The sequence below is a fragment of the Primulina huaijiensis genome, chromosome 13 (genome assembly GCF_012295235.1).
Source record: "Primulina huaijiensis isolate GDHJ02 chromosome 13, ASM1229523v2, whole genome shotgun sequence".
NCBI classification, from domain to species: Eukaryota; Viridiplantae; Streptophyta; class Magnoliopsida; order Lamiales; family Gesneriaceae; genus Primulina; species Primulina huaijiensis.
In genome coordinates this window covers 1,451,895-1,458,324 of record NC_133318.1, presented here as the reverse complement: position 1 = coordinate 1,458,324, position 6,430 = coordinate 1,451,895, and positions in this window count along the sequence as shown.

Below are 6,430 nucleotides of genomic sequence, written 5' to 3'. Positions count from 1 at the left end.
TTTTTTTTTTTTTTTTTTTTAATATATCACTCTACATTAAGGATTTCAATTCGGGTGAGTTGGGTCGGGTTGAGTGATAGTACTATTCAAAAATTTCTCAACCCGAACTCGAACCAACCTGAAAACTCTCAGCCAGAGCCAGAGCCCGAGCCCGAATCAATCTGATTAACCCGATTTTTAATTTTTTTAAAAGAAAATTAAATAAAATTTAAAAAATAATAATAATATTTTAATTTAAACACATAATAACAAAATATCCCTCATATATATGATTTAAATTTGAAAGTCTAATGGTAGAAAAATAAAATATATTTACTAAATCAAATAAACAATTGTTTAAAAAATATAAAAAAATGTTCAAAAAAAATTTAAAATTTTCAGTCAGCTATCGGGTCCAACCCGATCTGACCCGAACCCGAAAACCCCGTACCCAAACCTGATTTTTTTCGGATTAAACCGTGTCGAGTTGGTAAGTCGTGTCTGATTTTGACACCCAACTACTCTACATATACTAACAAACAAGGCACAAGGGGTTTAATGTTTGTATATATAATACATAAATAAATATTATGTGTCATTTATATTTATTTTTCAAGTAATAGGTTCTGTTATAAATATTATGTGTCATTTATATTTATTTTTCAAGTAATAGGTTCTGTTATAAATATTATGTGTCATTTATATTTATTTTTCAAGTAATAGGTTCTGTTATAAATTTTAACAAGATGAAAATTTCAATATACTCAATTTTAGTTATAATTTTCTATATCTCAAAATGATGGATAATAAATTAAAAGCGACGTAATTCATATTTTAATTTATGATTTATTAATAAGTCCATGGAAAGAAATTGAAGCAAAACTAAAATTAATTTTGGTACGACAATAATCTTAGATAAATCATGTTTACCAAGAGTGAGATAAATATTGAAAAGAGAGTAAAATGCTGATAATAAAAATAATAAATACAGCCAACATCATAATAAAGGGGAAAAAACATCTTAATTTTCATACAATTGTTAAAATCTTTGCATGTTGTTCTAAGATTCAGAGCTACATTAATAAAACAATATGCAATACATTTTAAACACAAAGCACATCAGAAGAACATGCCAAAAACAAAATAATAATAACAAACATAACATAATCACAGAAACCAGCAACCATGAATGATTCCTAATATATATTTTTGAGTCAGTTTTTGTTATGAATTTCAAGGTTGATAGAACTTATCTCCACACCTACATTTCCAAGAAAGAAGATAGTAGCTATCATCTTCTCTGCGAGCTGATTTTTCGTAAGCCGTTTCGATGTTTTTGTTCTTGTTTTCACTGTTCCGGTGCGGTGGGATGACTAGAGTGGCTTCACATGGCCTACAGTTCATGCATTTGTCCACACTGCAAGCTGGTGGCCTCGATCCCAGAATCTTCTTCCTCACCTGCTCATCGATATTCATGCTCGATTGAGAATGATACATCCCACCTGATGTTTAAGTATCATGCATTAATCAGTCAGATCAAGAAATACTCCGGCACCTTTCAGTGTCACGAAAGAAAGATACATTATTTGGTTACATGTCTTTGTCTCATCGTCGAAGAATCAGAGTAATAATATATCATCCCACGAGCTAGCCAACAAGAAGTGGAAAGAAAGAAGCAAACAAACTGTTTGACATGCAAAAGATGAAGCTGGAATGCATAACCAAGAAGCTTGAAACGTAAAAGTCAGCATAGAAACACGTAAAAATACAGATGGAGTGGGGTTATTTTTACCTGATTTAGGTGGGAGCAAAGTGAGAGAAAAGAAGAAGATGGCCAAAACTGCGAAACTGAGAGATAAATGATAGTTTGTTGATAGAGCCATCACCACACAAAGACAGCAAATGAAGCTACCTAGCCACTCAGTTGCGTCTAACATATGTGCATGCTAAACATACAATATTGAAGTACGTGTAAGAATTAATATTTGTTATCTTTATAACATTATTGTTATTATTAATCTTAACGAAAATGTGGATGGAAAGTAAATTTTATACAGACAAGGTGAAGCACTGTGTCCAGAGGAAGGGACATGAGTGGTACAGTGTTGTGATATCATTGGGTTTAAATGACATCTCACACAGAAAATAATGTTTTGGTTTCTCCTTTTGGGAAAATGTTGCGTTTTATCACTGTGGTATGGGGGGAAGTTTGAAATGACCTTTTCGGAATCTTGCGCCACTACGAATTTTACTACAAGAAACTATTTAATGTGTATCATTGCTAGAACAAAAAAAAAAATCTGTAAAAAAATTTGCAATTCTTGAGAAGAGAAATAAAAATTAGTGCTCACACTAAATTAAACTAGTAAAGTGTGAACTGTTGGAGATTTAATAAAATTAAATCTATAAATCATGTGATTAAATCCATATATCACAACGCGCCAGGAATTCATGTCAAATTATCAGAAAATATAAATAACAGTAAACACGTATCAGAATCCATTGATTGATCTAGCGTCAGAGTTATGGATCTTCCAAGGCAACAGAGAATCGACCACCTTATTCTTGCCTTTGATGGGAGAAGGAGAGAGATCTAGAATACGTGTGCCGTATGTATTCTGTGTTGTATTCCCTGTGCCTTGGGGACCATAACCTTATATAACCTTAGCAGTCTTCAACCCATCATAGAAGACCTAATTGGGCTGGGTTTCTACACATAAGGTGGACCATACCAATTTATTTAATACTTTGGAAACCCATAATTAATTAGATCACTTTATTGGGTCTTTTATTAGATAGCATGTCCATGTACAATTAATTAAATTATGTGAGCCCATAAAATAATTCCAACAATCTCCCACTTGGACCACATAAGTTATCCGGATATTGTACATGCAAAAACTAGATTGAGCTCTTGCTATCTAAACCAAAATATTCCTTAACAATCTGGTCTATCAATTATACCAATATTGAACCAAAGCAGTCATCGCTACAGTTAAAATCACTAGACCCATCAATGATCACAATATCAGCATAATCAATAACATAGATCAAGTATGGATGTGTAGCATGGAAATACATAAATATGATCTCAGAATAAAACCTGCATTTCCAACTGGTCCTCCTAATGACTCAAAGAGTCCAATAACAGACTTTCAACCAAATGCTAAACCACATTGAAAGACAACACTTTATTTCAGAGTAATCCAATAAACTTTAGTCTTTACAGAAACTTAAATCATGTCAAATGGGTCAATGCTTAAACCGAATACAAACTTCCACTCTACAGGCATATTAACTATATGGACAACACCAATATGTGTCACCTGCCCAAAAATCTTGGGTGGCCAACCCATGATAAACGCATCCGCAATTATAGAGTTTGCAATAACATGCTCAATTGACACACAATCACTCTGAGTTATTTCATTCCAACTAGAAACTTCATGTCAATATCTTTTGACTTTGACAAGTTTCAGTTGTTCTTTAAATATAATATAGCGACTTTATTATCACAATTGATCCTCAATGGTTTTTTAGACCAATGATCATTACCGGTGATAAAATTCCGCAGCTTTATTCGGAGTCCAAATATCCAACTATTTCCAAATGTCAGATTTCCGATATGTGAGCATAAAATCTTTAGTTCACTTTATGTACCGCATAACCCGATTAATAATCCAATGTCGGGTTTCTTAAATATCTGCCCAACATTCCAATGATGTACACAATATTCAAACGGTGTTCTCTATAAATCCGAATTAGATTACCACATGATAAAATTTATAATACCACATATGTGGACATAAACATCAATATATTCTTCTCAATGTTGACTTTCCAATTTACTCACTCCCACTAAAGTCAACATACGAAATTAATTTGCATTTAATTTCAAATTTTCATGCATGCTTAATGTCAATGTCATTTAAAATATTGATGTTCAATTTATCAAGCTTATCAATCAAGGAACTCATACCAAACATATTTGAATTTTGAAAAATTGAAAATACCACATGGATAAAGTAAAAACTTGATTTGTCCAAACATGAAACTAAAATCAAATTTCGTCTTTAAAAAAATGCGCAAAAAGTAATTTTCAAATTCAAATACCAAAAATAAAAAAAAACTCAGTTCCTAAATAAAGCTTTTAAAAAAACACCAACAATCTTATTGTCATTTTCCATATGATGTATCTTTCACCATCGGTTGACAACCGGCTCCTTAGGTGACCCTTTCTTTGCACGCCAATTGGCGTATTTGGGACAATCCTTCTTCACATGCCCATCAGTCCTTTTGCAAAAGAAACAAGTGATCACTTTATCTTGTTTCTGTTGCTCCATATGCTGTGAAGTCCCAGAGTTTCCTTCTTTATTGCTCCATTTCCTTTTCTTATTGATGCAATTACCTTAATAGTTAGATGCCAAATGAGCACTTTCAATCACATCTTATTTCAATCTCTCCTCATCCTGAACGCACTGTGCAATAAGCTCATTCAAAGTCCACTTTTCCTTCTGGGTATTATAACTTATTTTGAATTGATTAAATTGTGCAGGCAGAGAGATCAAGACTAAATGCACGACTATGTCTTCCGACAATTCCAACTTGAATGCTTTTAGTCGAGTCACAAGATTTGACATTTCAATTATGTACTCCCTTATGTTCCCTTTCTCTTTGTACCGCATTGAGATAAGTTTAGTCAGAATAGTACTTGTCTCGACCTTTTCGTTTGCAGCGAAAAGATCTGCTATTTGAGTAAGGAACCTTTTGGCATCATTTTCTTCAGGAATTGTACCCCTTATAGTATCTGGAATGGAATGTTTCATAATCATCAGACTCATGCGATTTGATCGCTCTCACTTTTCCAAAGAACCCTTTTGATTAGCAGTTCCTGAACTGGTCAAAAGTGCGGGGCGATCTTCCCTTAGTGCATAGTCCAAATCCATGCAGACGAGCACTATCATAACATGCTCTTTCCATTTCTTGAAGTTTGAGCCATTAAGTACTGGAATGTTGTTCAGATTGGCAGATATAGAAGATGCTATAACAAAATAGAACAAAAAACTCACAATAAAATATAGTCCATGCATATATTTAAATTCAATAAATCACAAAATATAAGCATGCTGGTGGTGGTCCCATAAAAAAAAAGTTACCTAGCGCAACATTGATATTTTGTCTTTCAACAAAAATAACAATTTGTAAGTAGTACACTCAAACATCATGGTTATTAAATATTGATAATAAATCCTGCCAACAATATGCCTTTCTTTGGACCGACAATTGCATGCATGGATAAATCCAAAATTATCACATATTTAGTACCACATATTGTGCTAAAATTTGGCCAGAAAATGACCTTCCTTTGGGCCGATCATTTTCCGCATAAATTTAACACAATTTAATATCATATAATATGTCTACAATCTGGCAAGAAAATAATCTTGCTTTGGACCGATTAATTTCTGCATAGTTTTGACACGCTGTAAGACCACATAATTATATGCTTATAATCTGGCCAAAAAATAACCTTCCTTTGGGCCGATTATTTTCTGCATAGATATAAACAAATTTTTTTTTATTAAGTCTGCAATCTGGCCAAAAAATAGTCTTCCTTTGGGCCGGCTATTTTTCGCGTAGATATAAATGAACTTGAAGAAGATATATTGAATCTAAAATGTGGCTAGAAAATAATCTTCCTTTGGGCCGATTATTTCTGCATAGATATAGATGCACTTTAAAATAATCTATTGTGTTTGAATTTGACCAAAAAATAGTTTTCTTTTGGGCCGACTATTTTTCGCATAAATTGAAACACAATTTATTTAGAACTTTAACAATATCTATATATCTCAAAATTACTTTATAAACATAAAATTTAAATTTAACACCAAATTTGAGATACAAGATATCAATTTAACTTAAAATTTTCAAAAGAAAATTTAATTTACCTTAGTTGGGCCAAATAAAACATAGAGACTAAATATGCAAGAAATAAAATATTTGCACCTCATAATTATTCATCAACAAATATTTTATCGAAATAAACAAAGACGATAAAATAATGAATAATTCCATATTTAATTTTATTTCATGCAATTAAATTTTGAAATTGTCTAATTTAATTTCACAAATCAGAATTGCGGAAGTCAAAATTTAATAAATGGTCAAAATTCTGGATTTCAAAATCTGGTTCAAAATTAGAAACCGAACAATGCCTTAAATTAACCCAAAAAAAAAACTCAAAATTCAAAAAAACCCTAACCCTAGTCCCGAAACCGGGCCGCCACCTCCTCCGGTGATATCAGTCGGCAGCGACCATGACCCAGGATCGCCTTACCATCGCCGACCAAAGCCATACCATCTCAGACAACAAAACTGCCTGAATTCGATCGAAATCCTCAAAAAATCGGACGGAAATCGCGCGGCGAAAGTTTTCGAGATTCAGGAA